Genomic DNA, 22861 nt, shown 5'->3' on the forward strand with positions numbered 1-22861 from the left:
AGCCGTCTGTGATGATGTAGACATTTGTGGCGGGGACACAAAACTTTGCCACATTTGGGCCATACTGGTCTTGCCTTGTGCTGAGGCGCTGCTTCTGCTCCCTCTTTGTGCAGAGCTTCCTCCACTGCCTCGACGCACTGAGCTGCTTTGCAAAGCAATAGCAGCACTGCTCTCGGGTGGAATGGAGAACATGATGGAATGCACAAGTGTGTCTTGGTACTCCCGCATTTTACGCTCCCAGTTCAACGGTGTTATGAGGCTTTGTAAGCTGTCCCGGTAGCGAGGATCTAGGAGGGTGGACACCCAATAATCAGCCGTATTGAGAATGTGGGCGATGCGGCGGTCGTTTCTCAGGCACTGCAGCATGAAATCAACCATGTGCTGCAGACTACAAACTTGTCAAGAAACACTGTCCCCTGCTTGAGGCGTGATCTCTGCCTGCTCTGCATCACCCCACCCTCGCTCTAGATACTGACTACTAGAGCATTGTGTACCTCCCTCCTCTGAACAGATGTCTTCCTCCTCCATTGACTCCTCCTCATCCTCCTCACAAAGTGTCCCCTGCCTAGGCCTTTGTGAGGAACCACGTTATGCAGACTGTACAGAAGCAGATGGCATTTGCGACTCCTCATCCTCCACCTCTTCCAAAACCTCCTCCCTTAGTGCTTGCAGTGTTTTTTCAAGCAGGCAGATAAGGGGGATAGTCATGCTGACTAGTGCATCATCTGCACTCGCCATCCGCGTGAAATAATCGAAGGCACGCAAAACGTGGCAGATGTCCTTCATAGAGGTCCACTCAGTGGTGGTGAAGTGTGAGCGGCGCGCAGTGCGACTCGTTTGCGCCTGCTGCAGCTGGTACTCCACTACTGCTGCCTGCTGCTCACACAACCTTTTCGATCATATGTAACGTTGAATTCCACCTGGTGGGTAGGTCACATATGATGCGATGTTCCGGAAGGCATAATCGGTGCTGCAGAGCTGCAATGCGCGATCTTGCGTTGCTGCAACGCCGCAAGTGAGCGCACTCTATGCGGACCTTGTGCGGCAGTGCATCAAGATCCGGATAGTCCCTCAAAAAACTCTGCATGACCAAGTTGAGCACATATGCCAGACATGGGATGTGAGTGAGGTTGCCTAGGCCCAGAGCTGTCACCAGATTTCGGCCATTGTCACACACTACCATGCCTGGCTGGAGATTCGCTGGCACAAACCACACGTCGCTCTGCTGCTTGATGGCATTCCAGAGCTCCTGCACTGTGTGGCTTCGATTCCCCAAAGAAATTAATTTCAATACGGCCTGTTGACGTTTGGCCACGGCTCTGCTCATATCGGTCGTAACAGGTTCACGGGTCGATGTGGAGGTAGACCATGACGGCTCCTGAAGCGCTGATTGAGAGGAACTGGAGTATGAGGAGGAGTCAATGTGTAGAGACTGGATTCCTGCAATCCTTGGAGTTGGCAGAACACGTACAGCGCCACTCTCAAGATCTGTACCCGGCTCCACAACATTTACCCAATGAGCAGTGAGGGAAAGGTATCGTCCCTGTCCATGCCTACTGGTCCACGCATCGGTGGTCAGGTGGACCTTGCTACTGACGGCGTTTTGTAGCGCATGTTTAATTTTTCCCTCCACATGCTGTTGCAGGGCAGGGACGGCTTGCCTGCTGAAATAAAAGCGGCTGGGCACGTTGTATTGTGGGACTGCCAATGCCATCAAGTTACGGAAGGTGTCAGTCTCCACCAGCCTGAATGATAGTATTTCAAGGGACAGTAGTTTTGCAATGCCAGCATTCAGAGCCTGTGCTCGGGGGTGGTTTGCCGAGTATGGGCGCCTTTTCTCCCATGCCTGTGCTAACGATGGCTGTAGACTGGCCTGGGAGTGTGAGGATGACAGGGAACGTGGTGCTGTGGGTGGAATGACACTGTGTCTCTGTACAACAGTGCCAGAAGTTCTTCCATGGCGATCCTGTGAGGAAGCCGAACCAGCTGTGTGTGAGCTGGAGGAAGAGGCTACAACATGAGCTGAAGAGGTGGTAGGTGGCGCTGTAGGTTGGCCTAGGTCTTCAATGTGTCTTTCTAACTCCACCACGTGCTTTCCAAGCCAAGAGATTCAGAGAACAGAAGTAGAGATGGCTCCTGTCCAGGGCTCTCTGACTGCCTGGGCAATTTGGCAGGTGGTGAAGAGACAGATGGGTGCTCTTCAGTGCTCAGGACCTGAGAGGATCTGGAATTAATTGAAGCCGATGCGGTAGCTGCCATCCATCCGACAACGGCTTCAATTTGGTCCTCCCGCAGCAGTGGGGTACAGTGAGCTCCTACAAAGCTGCGCATAAAGGACTGTTCCCTGGTAAAACTGGGGGATGCTGAGTCACTGGTGCCCGCAGCAGGCACTGAATCCCCACGTCCTCTCCCTGCAGAAACTCCACGCCAACGCCCACGACCACATGCCTTACTCCCTGCCTTCTTCATCTTGGTAGACTGATAAAGATAGGCTGAAAAGTACTAAGGGCTTAGTGTGCTTATTCCTGAACAGCTGCTAACAGGTATAAGAAACACTAATTTTATAAAGTGTGGACTAGACTTTAATATGAGCTAATGTGGCCTACACAACTGTAAAGTGGAGTGTTTGGTGAACTTTATTTACGTTTTTTTTTCACAAAAAGACACTGGATGTGCCCAAAGATGTAAAACCGATAGTATCACAAACTTTTTGTAGCTATTACAATGCAGGAAGGTAACCTACAATGCAATAGATGAGGCTACAAAAATTAGGCTAATACTAATCTGGCTGGGGCTGCAGGGCACAAGACTGGAGAAAGGCTCCTCTATCTACTCCTATATAGTGTGTTTGGAAGCAATCTAGCTGGATACGGATGGAACCACACTAATAGGAGAAATCAGGAAAAATGAGCAGCACTAATGCAAAAAAGGACAATGTATGAGGCAGTGACGCACGCTGAGCGGACTACAACCGGACGTGGCTGCAGAACACACTACAGCGTGAGCTGCACTCACACACAGAGACCTCGCAGACAGGCGTGAACAGTGCAGAGAACTGTGCACTAGCGCTGCAAGGCAAAAGAAAGCTTCTCGCACAGCGGTTTATAAAGTAGCTTGGGTAAAGCACAATAAAGCAAATCGCTAGCTCAAACTGTCCCTCAGAACAGCAGCGTCCTGTCCCTAATTGAATTCACAGCAGAGTGAACCCAAAATGGGGCGGCGGCTTTTATAGTGCATCATGACATCATTTCAGCAGCCAATCACAGCCATGCCATTAGTTCACATGCCTAACATGCCTAACATGATGTGCCCACACTTCTTAGGATCCTCATTGGCTGAATAAAATCAAACTGGCTCATTGCATTATGGGAACTTCCGATTCCGGTATTCGATATTCTAAAAGTATCGGAACTCAGTATCGGAACTCCGATACAGCGAATATCGGTCGATACACGATATTTCAGTATCGGAATGCTCAACACTAATAGATAGATAGATATGATATAGATAGATAGATAGATAGATGATAGATAGATAGATAGATAGATAGATAGATAGATAGATAGATAGATAGATAGATAGAAGTAGACACTAGACATGAAGGCAAAACAGAATTTCTTGTTTTATTTCAATAGATAGATATGAGATAGATAGATAGATAGATAGATAGATAGATAGATAGATAGATAGATAGAAGTAGACACTAGACATGAAGGCAAAACAGAATTTCTTGTTTTATTTCTGTTCTTTTTCATTTTCTCGATATCCTTAACTGAATAATTAATGTGTTTTGTGAACGTAATTTTAGTTTATTCTATCTCTCTGTTCTTTTAGTATTTCTTAGACTGTTAACTATTTGGCAATTCTCTTTTGCATCTTTTGCTAACTGTCCTGCCCACACCCTCCATAACGCCCATGTACAGTAGCCCTATACAAAAAAATATGCAAGAAAGAAATAGATGATTAATCTGATTATTCTACATAAATATCCCTGAAAATAATGCTGTCAAAGTTCTGAGTACACTATACCACACTAATGAGATGAGTAAAGTTTTGGCAATGGCTTGTATATACTGTATGGTGTCTGCAGATCACTTGTGTGTATTTTTTAACAAAAGTTTTCAAGGATTATTTTAAACCACCCAACCCGAGAACTGGTTTTACATAAATCTTGCCCCCTTCTCTGCCCGGTATTTACCAAGATCTTAAAAATGGGAGTGTGGGTAACTATGTGTTTCTCACCATGGCATAAATCAGTTTATATCGGGGGTGGGTAATTCATTTTCCTGAAGGGCCACATGAGAGACCGTGACTGTTGCAGAGGACCGAACCAATAGGCTGAAATTATTTCTGCTCAATATCTGATGGATGCGCCGTTTCTGGGGTGGCTGAGGGCTGATGTTATTAGTCTGGGAGGGGGCCAATATCCATGGTCCCTTCCCAGCCTATTAATATCATCCCACAGCTGTCTGTTTAGCCCTTGCTGGTTATTAAAAATGTATCGTATGTCATTTTTTGGGGGGGTCCGCCCTTTGTAATAACCAGTAAACGCTATGCAGACAGCTGTGAGCTGTTATTAATAAACTGGGAAGATCCATGGATAGTGGCCCCTCCCCAGAATAATAACACCAGCCCCAGCTGTCTGCTTTCCCTCAGCTGGTTAAAAAAAATGAAAGGGACCCCAGGCCATTTTTTCTTTTAATTATTTATATATTAGCTAAATACATGTACAGTAAACTACACACGCAATGCACTAATTATATGTCACTGACATGTTTCTATCTATCTATTCTATGTTTATATCTATTCTATTTATTATATTATATATATTAGATTTATATATATATATATATAGATAGATAGATATATTTTATGTATGTCATCCGCTGATCTATTTCCCTGATACAACCTAATGGTGCAATCTGCTTGCTGCACAATATCTCTACTTGATATATTTTTGCTATATGTTATCTGTTTTTCATTCCACTCAATACTCACTGTTAGTGTCTGTAGGGAGGGGGGTACAGACATATATCTGATGGTGAAGGTGTTACTCGGTGTAGCCAGCCATAGTCTTTGCTCTGTCTTTGATCATGTAGCCATCTCCTGGTGTCCTAATCAGCTGCTAATTTAGCCACAAGCAGCTGCCACAATGCCCCTCACCTGATGGTTTAGTGTGCCCTATATATTTAGAAGCTCCTTAAGGGGTGCACGCGTGCTTTGTTGTGCACGCGTCTTCTTGTGCAAAGTGGCTTCAGAAATAAGTGGCAGTTATTTCAGAGGCAGTTAGTCAGGGCAGGAGTCAAGTAACCCACACTTTGACCACTTACTCTCTTTTAATTATGTTTTGTTACCTTTCACTTTTTCCCCTATAGTCCTCCACTTTCTACTATCTCCCCTAATCCCTACACCTAGCAAGGAACTCTTCATCTCTCCCTCTATCCTCCCCATTCATCTCATCTCCTCCTCAGAACTATTCCGCAACATTCAATCCTGTATCTCCAAACACAGACAGCCACCCCATGCTCTCTCCTACTCCCACCTGCTAACATTTTCTCTGCTCCTCCTCACTGCCGGCGACATCTCTCCAAATCCTGATCCTCCTCGCCATATCCCCACAGTCACTTCTAGCTCCTATCCACGACCTAACTCAAACTCTCGCAACCTTTCTAACCTCATACCCATCCACCTAATCCCTGCTTCCCCAGTTGCACTAACAGGAGCTCTGTCGAATGCTCGTTCCATCTGCCACAAACTTTCCTACATCCATGACCTTTTCATTACTAACAAACTTTTCTTCCTCGCCATCACCGAAACGTTGCTCACCCCCTCTGACACAGCCTCCCCAGCCGCACTTTTATATGGTGGTTTCCACCTTTCCCACACCCTCCGCCCCAATGGCAAGCGTGGTGGAGGCATAGGTTTTCTCCTGTCAGATACCTGCGCCTTCACCCAAATCCCACTACCGCCCTCCATCACTCTTCCTTTTTTTGAGGTGCACTGTGTGCTCATCTACTCCCCCCTCCAACCAGCTGTGATTTATCACCCCCCAGGGCTAGCCACCACTTTCTTCGACCACTTCACCACCTGCCTACCTCACTTCCTTTCCACTGACTGCCCCACTATTATCATGGGTGACGTCAACATCCCCATTGACACATCCCACCCATTTGTCTCCAAGCTTCTATCCCTCACTTCCTCCTTCGGCCTTGCTCAATGGTCTTCAGCCCCCACCCAAAAAGATGGCCACACACTGGACTTCATCTTCACCCACCTCTGTTTCCTATCTAACCTCTCAAACTCTCCTCTCCCTCTCTCTGACCAAAACATACTTACATTCTCTTCCCTCTCCTCTACAGTCCCACAATCCCCACTTCACAAACTTGCACACCCTCGCAGAAACCTCAAACACCTTGACCTACACTTACTCTCTGAATCCCTCCTCCATCTTACAGACATAAATTCTTTACAAGACGCAGATGTTGCTGCTGCTTTATATAAAAACCACAAGAGCTGCAGCGCTCGACTCGGTCGCCCCTCTGACACATTCCAAAGCTCGCACATTCAATAGGCAACCCTGGCACACCAGACTGACTAAAGAACTGCGATGGGCCTTCCAGGGTTGCTGAGCGGAGATGGAAAAGGTCCCACACCAATGCGCACTTCATCACGTTCAAACAATCCCTCACTATTTTCAAGTCCACACTCACAGCAGCAAAACAAACCTACTTCTCATCTCTCATATCCTCCCTGTCTCACAACCCTAAACAACTATTCAATACTTTCAATTCTCTCCTCCGTTCCTCAGTGCCTCCTCCCTCTCCTCTCATCTCAGCTGAAGAGTTTGCCTCATTCTTCAAGCAGAAGATTGACAACATCAGACAAAGCTTTTGCCTAAAGTCCCCACAGCCCTTCCTCATATTTACTCAACCCTCCTCCTCCAAACCCAACTTCTCCACCATTACAGAAGAGCAAGTCTTGTCTTTACTCTCCAAATCACACCTCACCACCTGCGAACTTGACCCAATCTCGTCCCATCTCATCCCTAACCTTATCAGTGTTCATCTCAACTCTACCCCATCTCTTCAACCTGTCACTAACAACCAGTGTCTTCCCCTCATGTTTCAAACACGCCTCAATCACATCCTCAAAAAGCCCTCCCTTGACCCATACTCTCCGACTAGCTATCGCCCCATATCACTTCTCCCCTATGCCTCAAAACTACTGGAACAACACTTCCACATTGAACTGTCTTCCCACTTCTCCTCATGTTCCTTCTTCGACCCCTTACAATCTGGCTTCCGACCGCATCACTCCTCTGAGACTGACCTGACTAAAGTCACCAACGACCTACTAACCGCCAAATCCAAGTGACACTACTCCGTTTTCCTCCTCCTGGACCTGTAATCTGCCTTTAACACAGTCGACCATTCCCTCTTACTACAGACTCTCTCATCTCTTGGCATCACAGACTTGGCCCTATCTTGGATCTCCTCATACAGACTGGACATTCAGCGTCTTCCACTCACATACCACCTTCTCATCTCATCCCCTGCTCTTCTCCATCTACACCTTTGGCCTGGGACAACTCATAGACTATCATGGCTTTCAATACCACCTCTATGCTAATGACACACAGATCTACCTCTCTGGACCCGATATCAACTCCTTACTAACTAGACTTCCACAATGTCTGTCCGCTATTTTATTCTTCTTCTTTGATAGATTTCTAAAACTTAACATGGAAAAACTGAATTCATCATCTTTTCCCCATCTCACTCAACCCCCCCCCATCTGACCTATCCATCAAAGTTAACAGCTGCCCGCTCTCCCCAGTCCCACAAGCTCACTGCCTTGGGGTAACCCTGGACTCTGATCTCTCCTTCAAACCACATATCCAAGCCCTTTCCACTTCCTGCCAACTCCAACTCAAAATATCTCCCGGATCCGCACATTTCTCAGCCAAGACTCTGCAAAAACACTAGTGCACGCCATTATCATCTCCCACCTCAACTACTGCAACTTCCCGCTCTGTGGCCTCCCTTCTAACACTCTCACCCCCCTCCATTTTATCCTAAACTCTGCTGCCCGGTTAATCCACCTGTCCCACCCGCTATTCCCCGGCCTCTCCCCTCTGTCAATCCTTTCACTGGCTCCCCATTGCACAGAGACTCAAGTTCAAGACCCTAACCCTGGCATACAAAGCCATCCACAACCTGTCTCCCCCATTCATCCGTGACCTAGTCTCCTGGTACTTACCTGCACGCAACCTCCGATCCTCACAAGATCTCCTTCTCTACTTCCGACTTCCCACAATCGCATACAAGATTTCTCCCGTGCATCCCCCCTACTCTGGAACTCTCTACCTCAACACATCAAACTCTCGCCTACCGTGGAAACCTTCAAAAGAAACCTGAAGACTCACCTGTTCTGACAATCCTACAACCTGCAGTAACCCACTCTCCACCATACCGCAACACGACCAGCTCTACCCTCACCTACTATATCCTCACTGATCCCTTGTAGATTGTGAGCCCTCGCGGGCAGGGTCCTCTCTCCTCCTGTACCAGTCGCTGACTCGTTCTGTTAAGATTATTGTAAGTGTTTTGGCTATGTATTCCCCCTATTTCACATGTAAAGCACCATGGAATAAATGGCGCTATAATAATAAATAATAATAATAATAATTCTATTCTGAAAGTTCTGGCTGTGAATTTACTGTACTTGGCTGATGAAATGTCATGTTTTCTAGGAGATAGGGGCATAAATATCAGACGGCATACGCATGGTCCGTGTGCCGTGTGATTTTTTTCTCACACCCCTTGACTTGCATTGGCGAGCCTTGTCCGACATATGCGGCCACTTGCAGCATGCTGCGATTTTTTTCTCAGTCCAATTCGAGCTGAGAAAAAAAATCGCAGATGAACACAGAAATCATTTACTAATATTAGTCAGAGTGCAATCTGATTTTTTATTGCACTCGTCCGATATAAACGCAGCCCTTAGGCTCAAATGTCATCCATTATATCAGTCCATCACATCTGTCAAATCTGACAAACATTAAATGAGATGACTTTAAAAAAAAAAAAAACTTCACACGCTAACTCAATAGCGGTTTATATTTTTGTTGTACAGATATACCGCCATGCATTCTTAGAACTCGGCAATGAATGCAAATTATCTCTGTTGTAAAATTGCTAGCTGGCATTACAGAGAGGTGGTAACAGTAAGGCATAGGAGAATGTGTCGACCACGGGGAGCGTGGCTCTCTATTGAATACAAATTTTATCAAAGAGGAAAAAAAAGATCACATTTGGGATATTGCTAAAAAGTGTTATTATCATATATGTGTTAACAGCGCCCTACTGATTGCAAGTAAATGATCATTAGTGGATTTAAATATTATGATTGCAGATTCGAAGCCATGTAATGGGTTGCCGCTTTATATCCTCATTAAGAGTCTCGCCGTGAAAATGAAGTATGATGTCGCTAATGTTGTCTGCATTCAGCGAGTGGATATCATTTGTTTACATTGTGACCTTTAAGAGCCTTTAAATCAAATGGACTGACCATTGACCATAACACTTTAAAACAAGATAATGAGCCTTCAATTAGGGCCCTCTCAGGCACTCGCCGGACGTATTATTGATTACACCCTTGAATAATAATGCAGTGCTAAATGTTAGCGGAACGGAAAAAGAGATAATGAAACTGTATCTGTGCAGCAATCCTTCCCACAAAATTGTGGAATTCATTGCAATACCATGTTTCATGTCGTCAAATCAGCTAATATATTGTCCTATATTACATATCAATACAATCTGGATGCTGCAGAACATCATAATCCACCCCTCAGCTGCTGTAGTACATCATAATCCACCCTACAGCTGCTGCAGAACATCATAATCCACCCCTCAGCTGCTGCAGAACATCATAATCCACCCTACAGCTGCTGCAGAACATCATAATCCACCCCTCAGCTGCTGCAGAACATCATAATCCACCCTACAGCTGCTGCAGAACACCATAATCCATCCCTCAGCTGCTGCAGAACATCATAATCCACCCTCAGCTGCTGCAGAACATCATAATCCACCCTCAGCTGCTGCAGAACATCATAATCCACCCTACAGCTGCTGCAGACCATCACAATCCACCACTCAGCTGCTGTAGAACATCATAATCCACCCTACAACAGGTGCAGAACATCATAATACACCTCTCAGCTGCTGCAGAATATCATAATACACTCCTCAGCTGCTGCAAAACATCATAATACATCCCTCAGCTGCTGCAGAACATCATAATACACCCCTCAGCTGCTGCAGAACATCATAATACATCCCTCAGCTGCTGCAGAACATCATAATACACCCCTCAGCTGCTGCAGAACATCATAATACAACCCTCAGCTGCTGCAGAATATCATAATACACCCCTCAGCTGCTGCAGAACATCATAATACACCTCTCAGCTGCTGCAGAATATCATAATACACCCCTCAGCTGCTGAAGAATATCATAATACACCTCTCAGCTGCTGCAGAACATCATAATGCATCCCTCAGCTGCTGCAGAACATCATGATCCACCCCTCAGCTGCTGCAGAACATCATGATGCACATCTGAGCTGCTGCAGAACATCACAATACACATCTCAGCTGCTGCAGAACATCATGATCCACCCCTCAGCTACTGCAGAACATCATGATCCACCCCTCAGCTACTGCAGAACATCATGATCCACCCCCTCATCTGCTGCAGAACATCCTAATACACCCCTCAGCTGTTTCGGAACATCATAATCCACCTCTCAGTTACTGCAGAGCATAATAATACACAGTTCGACTGCTGCAAAACATCATCATACACACATCAGCTGCTGTGGAGTATTATAATATACACCTCAGCTGCTTCAGAACCTCTTGATATATACATGAGCTGCTGCAGATAACAATACACACCTCAGATGCTGCAGAACATTATGAAACACACATCAGCTGCTCAAAACTACATAATACGTATATCAGCTGCTACAGAACCTCATAATACACACCTCAGCTGCTGCAAAACATCATAATACACAACTCGACTGCTGCAGAACATCACAATACATGTAATTCACCTTTTTTAAAATGAATATCCAAATGTATTTGCTGATTTATTTATATGAATTTTGCATTTTACCTGTAACATAACATTTCTGTTTTCATTCAGCCACCACTAGAGGGAGCTAACTGCATATGGATTTATACAACTAATATACGTCTGGACAGCGGTCTCTTCTGACTGTTCATCTCATGTTCTGCCGCTATGTTCGGGCTTATTCACATCTTGGTCAGTATTCTACATCAGTGTTTGTATGCCAAAACTAGGAGTGGAACTTACAGAGAAAAGCTATAATTGAAAGATTGACACCTGGTCTGTGTTTTGGAGACACTTCTTGCTTTGTCATAGAAATACTGATCAAACATATTGAAGTGTGAATGAAGCCTTAGAAGCATTACTGCATCACAGCCTTCACACAGCAAAAGTGCTTGGAGCGTCAGAAATATTGTGCCCTGAACAGAGTGTTAAGCATGTAAGGGAGCAGGGGCATAATGATTGTGGTTGCAGACCGAGCGATTCCTGCCAGGCCCATGCGGGTGGGGGTACACATTCAATTCAAATGTACCGCAGATCAGTGCCGTAACTATAAACTTCGGGGCCCCGGGGCAAAACTTCATAGTGGGGCCCCTCAACATTTCAATCACTAGAGGTTGTGCGGAACGTGGTGAAGCCTGCTACGCATTGTTGTATACAACACACAGGCTTCACCACGTTCCGCAAGACCTTTAATAGATTTTGTTGTTTATGATGCAAGTTTTAGAAGTTAAATATTCAGTGAATATGTTTGGAAAATTAATAAGGTGAATAATTCCAAATAATGCACAATTTTCAAATAACTGTATTTGTTTATTAAATATTAAGTAGTTTTAAACAGTTTATATTTAAACTTTGTTCACTTAAACATAACATTACTTAAACATTACCAATTTGTTCAGGCAGAGCTCCTGGAAATTATTGAAATGATAGTCTCTCCTGTCCTCCGGGTGACATTCTCTGACAGGAATATAGGAGCTGGGTATTTTATGAGAAATTAAAGTATTAAAATACAATTTTTTACCATCAGTTTGGGGCCCCTTGGGTGGTTGGGGCCCCGGGGCGGTGTCCCGGCTGCCCCGGTTGTAGTTACGGCCCTGCCGCAGATCCAGGTCCCCCAGCGATCGCTCAATAGACCCACAGCTCAGGAGACAGAAGTGCACAGAAAGCAAAGTCTGGCTTCAACAGAACTGATAAATATGAAAAAACACTGTAAAAGTTTGGTCACTCTTTAACAAAAAGGGATTGTAAAATTCCTTTCTTATTTTTACTTTGCCAAAAGTTGCAGGAAAGCCACATTTAGTGTAACTTTTGATACAATTTTGATCTGTCGGCAATGAAATTATGTCAATTAACCTGTCACATTTATAAGGAGCCGACTTCTGGGTCTTGCTGGGCCACATCTGAAAATACACCATTTTTTTTTCCTTGTTACTTAATCATTTGAGCAATTGATGTCCTATTGTGTCTTTGTATTAAAGCTACAGGCACTGGCTTTCCTCTCATGTACTAACACACCTAGATTTCTCCATAGTGTATGACCTGTTGGTTGACTTTTTAGAAGGTTTTCATGAACAAATGACATAATTTTTTTAAAAAAACTTTATTCAAAGGGATTTCAAAAAAGAGATAATCCCCCCAATCTGATTATTAGATTGGTGGGAGTATGACAACCAGCACCCCAATGTTTTCAGCACTGATGGCAGCACTATGTAAACTATAAAAAAAATGGTAGAACAGCAAAGCGCCACTAACTGTATAGTGGCTATATCTGGTTATTGCAACTCTCGCCTAATGAAGTAAATGTAAGCGGAGCTGCAGTACCTGAGCATGGCCACTACATAGTGAATGGTGCTGTGCTCTTCTGGCAGTATGTCCTAAGAAAAGGTCATCAATATTATAAGCCAAAACAACCTCTTTAACTATTTAATGACTGAGCCAATTTTGACTTTAATGATCTGGCCAAATTTTTGAAATCTGACCAGTGTCATTTTAAGCAGTAAAAATTCTGGAACGATTCAACGTATCCAAGTAATTCCGAGATTGTTCCGCGTGACACATTGTACTTTATGTTAGTGGTGAATTTAAGTCTATTTGATTTGCATTGAACTGTGAAAATATAGGAATTTTGGTGAAAATTTTGAAAATTTCACAATTTTCAAACTTTAAATTTTTACATCCTTAAACCAGTTAATCACGCTGTACAAAATAATTAATAAATAACATTTCTCATATGTCTAATTTGCATCAGTTTTCAAACGTTGTTTTCTTTTGTTAGGATGTTAGATGGGTTAAGAGTTTAGCAGCAATTTCTCATTTTTTCAAGAAATTTAGAAAACCTGTTTCTTTAGTGACCTTTTCAGATTTGAATGGACTTTGAGGGGCCTATATATTGTAAACTCCCCAAAAGTGATACCGTTTTAAAAACTGCATCCCTCAAATGCTTCAAAACTGCTGTCCAGAAATTTTTTAACCTTTCAGATGCTACACAGGAATTAATGCAAATTGAAATGAAAAAAGAAATAAATTGTAATTTTTCCTCTAAAATGTTGCTATAGCCCCAATTTTTTCATTTTTATAAGAGAAAATGGACCTCATAATTTGTCACACAGTTTCTTCTGAGCTCATTGATACCCTACATGTGGTCAGAAACCTCTGTTTGGACAAACGACAGGGTTTGGAATGGAAGGAGAACCAATTGAATTTTGGAACTCAAATTTGGCTGAAATAGATTGTGGGCACTACACCCCTCAAGGATTTTATCCAGGGGTATAGTGAGCATTTTTAACCCACAGGTACTACACAGAATTTGATAACATTAGGTCGTCATATTGAAAATTTTTAATTTTTGCTAGAGGTAACATGGAAAAGTGGACCCCGCAGTCAGTTATCCACTTTCTTCTGAGTGCGACGATACCACACATGTAGTCAAAAAGTTCTGTTTGGAAACATGACAGGCCTCGGAAGGGAAGAAGCGATATTTGGTATTTGGAATGTAAATTTGGCTGGAATAGATTGCAGACACCATGTCTCATTTGCAGAGCCCTTGAGGTGCCAGAACTGCAGAAGCCCCCACAAGTGACCCCATTTTGGAAACTAGACTCATCAAGGAATTCATTCAGGGGCTTGTTGAGCTTGTTGAACCCATAGGGGCTTCACAGAACTTTTTAAAATGTTTTTCGCTAAAGTGTTGTATTAGCTTCAAATTTGTAATTTTAACAATGGATAATAGGAGAAAACAGGCCCCATAAATTGTTACACAATTTCTCCCGCACACGTTGATAACCCATATGTAGTAAAAAATGCTATTTGGTCATACTGCAAGGTTCAGTAAATAAAGAGCGCTATTTGATTTCTGGAGAGTAAATTTGTCTGGAATGGCATGCTTCATTTGGTGAGCCCCTGACATGCCAAAACAGCAGAACCCCCCTCTACAAGTGACCCAATTTTGGAAACTAGACCCTCAAGGAATTCATCTATTGGTGTACTGAGCATTTTTAGATGTGAAAAAAAAATACATTTTGTTTTACTAAAATACTGTTTTAGCACCAAATTTATACCGGATTTTTCAACTATAAGAGACACTTTTTCCTCCAAAATTTTGGCGGAAAGTGGGAAGGTGCGTCTTATAGTCTGAATGTACCTTGCTTCTGTGGATAGGGGGGAGCTCCAGCGGCGGAGGAGCCGCCTTCTGCAAGCAACACTGTGCCCGCTACTAAAGAGAATGAATATCCACTGCTCCCCACGCCCATGGGTGTGTGGAGCACTGAATATTCATTCTCCTTAATAGCGACCAGTGTTAGCTGCCAGCTCCTGCAGCTGCTCAGCGATCACTCGTGCCTGCTACTAAAGAGCATGAATATTAACTACTCCCCACTCTCATGGGCGTGGGGAGTAGTGAATATCTATGCTCTTTAATAGCAGGCACACGTGGTCGCTGAGTCGCTGCAGGCTGACACTTTGCGAGCTATTAAGGAGAATGAATGGTCACTACTCCACACTCCCATAGTCCAGGCATGGAGAGCAGTGACTATTCTGGCAGCTGACTTCTCCGTGTGCGTGGCACATGGCAGTGATGTCATACGCTGCTCATACGGTGAGATCAGTTACTGGCAGCAGAACAGGCCACAGCACTGGAGCAGAGGGAAGGAAAGTGAGTAGAATCATTTATTTTTTTGTGTGCAGCATGATGGGGATCAGGTGTCACGCCAGGTGTGGGAAAGACTTAGTGCAACACAGAGGGAAAAGGGAAAGGGAGCCCAGACACTAGGGAAAGGGGGAAGTGGAGACCTCCTAGTCTGGTCTAGTGTCACCCTGTCTCCCCTAACGTCTCTAAATTGCCTCCTCAGCAATCGCCACACGCGTGCCTCGCCCTACTCTCCCTGGCATATGGCTACGGCTAGGGATGGAAGGAGATGAGCCCTAGTCAACCTCCACTAAACTCTATAGAAAACAAGGGTGGACAAAACAGGGGAAATGGCTTAGCTTTAGATGAACTCCAAATAAACACACAGCCACAAGCTCCAGAGAGGACGAAGTACTGCTCCTGCTAAGCTTCACAAGTAGAAATGGATATAGCTGGCAACTCCCTCTCAGACACACAAGGTATATATACACCCAGGCCAGAGAGCTAATTAGCAACAGAGAGGTAGCCACTCGATCCTAAAGACAGCGTCTTATGTAAGAAATAGTGTTGAGCGAGTACTAAAAAGCTCGGGTGCTCAAAGCTCGGGCCGAGCTCACCGTGATACTCGGGTGCTCGACCCGAGCAACGAGCCCAATGTTAGTCTATGGGAGACCCGAGCATTTTTGCGGCGGCACCCCCGGCAGTCTGTAGAAAGCCTAAAAAGTCCCCAAAACGATAGTGACAGTGTTCAAATGACATGGGGACAGCATGGGGATCGCCCCAGGAAGCATTTCTGACACCCAGGACACTGCTGTCAACAATGTGGTCAGAGGTATTAAACCACTTTTACGGGCTCACAATAAAACGTTCAAAAACGATACTGAAACAGTTTTCCTGTGAAATATGTTAAGGAACTTCCTTTCCAGGGTAAAGACTTGTGTATAAGGTAAAATAAATAACCAAAAACAAAAATACTCCTCCACACCTTGGGCTGTGTTCACAAGTAGCATTTTTTATGCGTTTTTGCACTTTTGTATTACTTTAAACCGTGACAAATGCATTCACCGGGAAATGTCATTTTAACATTTTACAATCTTATCTGGCCATGTGCTGTGTAACACATGCATACAGTGCTGAAAAGACATGGGAACAGCATGGGGAAGACCTCTGGAAGCATCTCTGACACCCAGGTCACTGCCTAAAAGTGTGCCCATCAGAAGTGATCCTTGCCGCATCAGAAGATGCAGACTTGCAACTATCCCCGTGCAATTCCTTGTCCCAGGGCAGTGTTCAATTGTACCTCCCCCATTCCTTGCAATGCAAGCGCAAGTATGCAGCCTGCCAGCCACCCACCTCCAGGCTGCAATACCATACTGCTAGCTTGCACTTGAAATGGGGCCTTTTAGTTTGGAGGAGGCCGAAGCTGGACACTACCTCATGGCTGCTTCGGCAGCGAGGTATCCATACTTAGTCCCCAGCCGCCCGGCGGTCGGGTGCCCACACACGGTCCCCAGCCGCCTGGGGCGGCCGGGTGTCCATAAACGGTCCCCAGCAGCCCCTATTTCTCCTGGGAACTTCCCCCACACTTTCCTTAGCCTGGCCTGCTTTAGGGCAGCATTGGACGAGCCCACCAGAGAACCAGACTCCTCCAGTGGGCCCTGGCTTCTCCATCAGGGGAGTTGAGAGTGCCAAGGTGAGGAGCATGATGATGATGATAGAAGTTAGCATTTGCTTTGTTTTCTTGGAATGCAAGCGTAAGTGTGCAACCTGACACCCACCCACCCCCAGGCTGCAATACCATACTGCTAGCTTGCTTGCACTTGAAATTGGGCCTTTTAGGCATGTGGAGGCAGTCGCCGGCCACCATGTCATGGCTGCGTCGGCGGCCTGGTATCCATACTCAGCCCCCAGCCGCCCGGCGGCCGGGTGTCCACGCTCAGTCCCCAGCCGCCAAGGGGCGGCCGGGAGTCCACACTCGGTCCCCAGCCGCCCCATGGCCGGGTGTCCACACACGGTCCCCAGCCGCCTGGGGGCGGCCGGGTGTCCATAAACGGTCCCCAGCCGCCCCTATTTCTCCTGTCAACTTTCCCCACACTTTTCTTAGCCTGTCCTGCTTTAGGGCAGCATTGGACGAGCCCACCAGAGAACCAGACTCCTCCGGTGGGCCCTGGCTTCTCCATCAGGGGAGTTGAGAGTGCCAAGGTGAGGAGCATGATGACGATGATAGAAGTTAGCATCTGCTTTGCTTTCTTGGAATGCAAGCGCATGTATGTAGTAGCGGCTAGGCCTGAGGTGGTCAGCATTTTTGCGCATATCCTACCTCCTCCGAGGATTGCTGGATGTTTTCCTGCTACTATCCCAGTTCTATGACTCCCGTTAAAACAAAGCTTCAGGTGATGAATGATGGATGAGGTGGTGGCAAAGAAGAAAGAGCAGGAGGAACAGGGACCATTCACATCAATATCAGGCCAGTCAACCCCATATGTCTTGTAGGATATGTTTCTGTACCAAAAGGAGCGGTTCGGCTACACAGTTAAAGGGCATGCAGTGAGTGCAATGCCTACCAAAAATTTCGAGGCACTCCAATGCCCCTTGGAAGTGACATGGAGGTCAGAGGGCCTTAACTAAACCGTTTTTTCCATTTATAGCAACTAGGTCTCCTGTGCACTGTTGGCCTAAGCAGTGAATGGAAGGCTTTCCAAAAATTATGAGGAACTGTAATGCCCCTTGAAACAGACGTAGATTACAGCATACTAAAAACCTTCTACCCATTATTGGGGAGTGGGTCTCCCTTAGTGTTCGCCTATGCATTGAAATACAAAAGCTGACTAAAATTAGGAGGAAATGCAATGCCCATTGGAAGAGTCGTAGAGGTTAGAGTTAATTAACAACAACATTTCAATGCCCCTTGGAAGAGCTGGGGAGTTCAGAGTGGTTTAACAAGAAGGTTTTAATGCCCCTTGGAAGAGACGTGGAGGTCGCAGTAGCTTAACAAGACGGTTTTAATGCACCTTGGAAGAATGGTGGAGGTCGCAGTGGAATAAAAAGACAATATCAATGCCCCTTGGAAAAGTGGTGGAGGTCGCAGTAGCTTAAAAAGACGGTTTTAATGCCCCTTGGAAGAATGGTGGAGGTCGCAGTAGCTTAACAAGACAGTTTTAATGCCCTTTGGAAAAGTGGTGGAGGTCGCAGTAGCTTAATAAGACGGTTTTAATGCCCCTTGGAAAAGTGGTGGAGGTCGCAGTAGCTTAACAAGACAGTTTTAATGCCCCTTGGAAGAGACGTGGAGGTCGCAGTAGTTTAAAAGACGGTTTTAATGCCCCTTGGAAGAATGGTGGAGGTCGCAGTAGCTTAACAAGATGGTTTTAATGCCCCTTGGAAAAGTGGTGGAGGTCGCAGTAGCTTAACAAGACGGTTTTAATGCCCCTTGGAATAGACGTGGAGGTCATAGTAGCTTAACAAGACAGTTTCAATGCCCTTTGGAAGAGTGGTGGAGGTCGCAGTGGAATAAAAAGACAATATCAATGCCCCTTGGAAGAGTGGTGGAGGTCACAGTAGCTTAACAAGATGGTTTCAATGCCCCTTGAAAGAATGGTGGAGGCCGCAGGAGTTTAACAAGACGGTTTTAATGCCCCTTGGAAAAGTGGTGGAGGTCACAGTAGCTTAACAAGATGGTTTCAATGCCCCTTGGAAGAGACGTGGAGGTCGCAGTAGCTTAACAAGACAGTTTTAATGCCCCTTGGAAGAATGGTGGAGGTCGCAGTAGCTTAACAAGATGGTTTTAATGCCCCTTGGAAGAGACGTGGAGGTCGCAGTAGCTTAACAAGACGGTTTTAATGCCCCTTGGAAGAGACGTGGAGGTCGCAGTAGCTTAACAAGACGGTTTTAATGACCCTTGGAAGAATGGTGGAGGTCGCAGTGGAATAAAAAGACAATATCAATGCCCCTTGGAAAAGTGGTGGAGGTCGCAGTAGCTTAACAAGACGGTTTTCATGCCCCTTGCAAGAGCCATGCAGTACAGCATATTAAAAACATTATTCGCATTATTGGGGAGTGGGTCTCCCATAGTCTTTGCCTATGCCTTCCGAGCAAAAGCTGCCAAAAATTAGGATGGAGGAACTTGCATTGCTGGCAACACGGACCACGGTTACCCTGGTGGTATAGTGGTGGTGGAGGCTGAGGACAAGGCGTACAGATCAAGTTCATTCCAAGTGTCCAGCTTGGATACCCAATAATTAAAAGGCACAGAGGAATCACGGAGGACGCTGGTACGGTCGGCAAGGTACTCCCTCACCATCTTTTGAAACTTTCCACTACCTGTGAGAATACCCAGCGCCTCAGGGCCTGTAAGCTGGGCGGGTCTCAGAAAACTGTCCCAGAATGTTGACAGTGTTCCCCTGCCTCTGCTGGATTGGAGTTGCGTCTCTCTCGCCTGTACGCCTTGGTTGGTCAACGAACTGTGACCTCTGCCGCTAGCGTGTTCAGATGGGAATTTTTTTAACAGTTCTGCAGCAAGGGTCTTCTGGTGCTGCCACATTTTTGTAGACCTCTCCACCTCAGGAATAAGAAAGTGAAAGTTCTCCTTGTAGTGGGGGTCTAAAAGTGTCACCAACCAGTAATGACTGTCACCCAACATTTTGACAATGCAAGGGTCATGGTTAAGGCAGCGTAACATAAAGTCAGCCATGTGTGCCAGACTGGTAACTAGTGTTGAGCCACCCCCGTAGTGTTCGAGTTCGGTTCGGTTCGTCGAACACCCGTGTGTTCGCCGAACTGTTCGTCGAACTGTTCGTCGAACACCTTCGAACACCGTTAAAACCAATGGCAGGCAAACAAAAACACATAGAAACACATAGAAAACACCTTCAAAGGTGTCCAAAAGCTGACAAACTGCTCAGAAGACATAACTAACACATGGAAAAGTGACAAGTACATATAGTCATGCGAAAATAAAAGAGGTGGAGGAGTAAAAGGAGGGGGAGACACAGATATAGGCATGTCATGCCCTTCTAAAATCCAAAAAGTGAGAAGCCGACACGGCCAGTCCGCTCCTGCCCGTGCCACCTCCGTGTCGCCGGGTTTGTGCCAGAGCCGCGGTGAACCCTGACGGCCAGCCCCCCTCTCCCAATACTGGTGCCTGTCCGCTGGTGGGTCGAGCGAGCCCCCCTGTGGTGGAGGCAGCTCTAAGCTTTTTAATTTAAATTGTCTCTCTAATTTGAACGAATACACTTTAAATCCATTTACAAGGATCTATTGGAGGGCAAGTCTCATGCCAGCAGCCACGGTAATTCCAGCTCCAGTAGCGTCCACTAAAGCTGCTGCAGTTAAAAAGCTTTTATAAGGATCGAGCTCGGCTGTCCACCGCAAGGCATCCTACTGCCAGTCCCAGCCCCTATGCCTTGGGGTGCCTCCTGATGCTCTTCACTAAGTATCCCATGGTCCCGAAGCATTTCCTTTGAAAAAATTAAGTGTCTAAACTACAGGTGGTGCAGCTTGCTTAACAGCCGGGATAATCCGCTCACTAGCAGACACTGCTACTAGGCACAAAGTATTTCCTGGGCTAGATGCAGTTAAAAATTTGTAATTAGATACTCTCGTTGGATGCTTAGAAAGCATTCCATAGAGTCTCCTGGCACGCCATATATGATTCTCTTAAAAAGCTTGGGGTAGGGGTCTAGGGGACCCTTTTATAGCCAAAATCACGGCCCTGTATCGCAATACGTCACCTAGGCTGAAGATAAATGGAACTGTAGCACCCTGAGGGCTCGGTTGCTACAGACGTATTGCACCTCACCCAGAGGTGTGATATCTCACTCTCAGGTAAGGATGGAGTGTGGATCAGGACCCGACACCTGCATGCATTACACCACATTGCCGTGGGGCAGGGCGACCAATATGCCCCTGAGATGGGCACGACAGTCCCTGTCCCTGGCTGGAGTGGGGGGAGGGAACACTGAGGAAGGGGAACCCTGTAGTGCAGGAGCAGGGAGGAAGCAGTTCCTGGGTGCATTGAGAAGGGAGTATAAAAGGTGGGCACCATCTTAGTTCAGTGCAGAGAAGTCTGAGCAGAAGTGGCAGGGAGCAGGGGCTCTGCATGAGCTCTGCTCCGGAGGCGGGCCTAGTAACAGAGGCCCAGGCCTGGAAGAGGGAGAAGGAAGGAAGAGGAGCGGAGAAGGCTCCAGGAACGAGGAATGAAGGGATCCCAGGGGTGCGGACGGGCGAGTCGCCACCGCACGCCCGAATCCACCTGCGTGGAGGGGTCAGGCCAAAGGGGGAGACCGGTCCCCGAACTAGTGGAGGCAGGAAACGACCCTCAGCTAGAAACCGGAGGCTCTGACATTTTATGTGGCGCAGCCCCTCGCTACACCCGCTAGGAAGGCACCACATAGGGTCAGGGAAACTGGCGCCAAGTTTACCAAGAGGAGGCCCGAGGCAGCCGGACAGAAGTGTTGGTAAGAAAGGCCAGACAAAGGACACACAAAGGGGGTCCTGTGAAGTGCTCCAAAGTTATCTGGGAGTTGTCTGAGCCCCTCACCTGGTGAGCACAGTACGACGTGGGCAGCCGTTACCTGCAGACGTGGTCTGGATAATAAGAACTGTGAGTAAAGGCCCTGAACTGCATCACTGACTCCGTGTCGTTACTGCTGCTGCCCTGCACCATCACCCCCATCCTCCGCATACACTGCCCTGAGGCTATACTCCTCCCGTGGGGAGTTATGCTACGCTCTGCTGCACCCACAACACCAGCCTCAGTGGTCTGCCCTGTAGCGGCGGTTCACTCTGACCGCAATCCACGGGTGGCGTAGTCGGACATTTAAACATGAAAACCACATAAATAGTTCCGCCACTGGTTTGACCGCCCTGAGCCACGGAACCGGGTCGCCGCCACGAAGACTACAACCACCAGCATCCACCAAAAAGGGTCCGGCTCCGGGTGTCCCAAGGCCCAGGGGGTGCGTCAGAACATTTTCATCACCTTTCACAATCACCAATGGGACAAGGCAGTGATGTCCTCTGTCCCCTCTCTTATACATCCTAGTGACGGAGCACCTGCTCTCATCAATTCGCCATAACCCCAATATTAGGTGGATTGAGGTGGGAGGCACCGAGTACAAGTGCTCTCTATTTGCTGATGATGTCCTAGTATATATCACTCAATCACATATATCCATCCATGCTGTTATGGCTGAAATAGATCACTTTGTTACATGGTAAAATTTTAAAATCAATGCAGCGAAGTCTGAGGCCCTCGATGTCTCCCTCCCCAAATCCATATAGGATTCCATCCAGTCCAACTTTCCCTTTGCCTGGCCCTCACAGGGTATCAAATACTTAGGAATTCCTATTCATAGAGACCTCTCCCATCTATGTTATCTTAATTTTGGGCCCTTTATTGAACAACTCCATACAGACCACGGTTGGCAAGTTAGAACTGTAAGATTCACTACGTGAACCACTGGTGTTTTGTGGAAAAGCACATGTACACTGCGTTCCAAATTATTATACAAAAAGTGTTTAGGAGTGATAAGGGAAGAATTTGTTTGTTTGTCAGTTAAACTCATTGATGGTGATGTGTGTCAGGGCTCTTTATATC

This window comes from Phyllobates terribilis, unplaced genomic scaffold (assembly GCF_046119375.1).
Source record: "Phyllobates terribilis strain yellow unplaced genomic scaffold, ASM4611937v1 Scaffold_2__4_contigs__length_985480577, whole genome shotgun sequence".
Taxonomy (NCBI): domain Eukaryota; kingdom Metazoa; phylum Chordata; class Amphibia; order Anura; family Dendrobatidae; genus Phyllobates; species Phyllobates terribilis.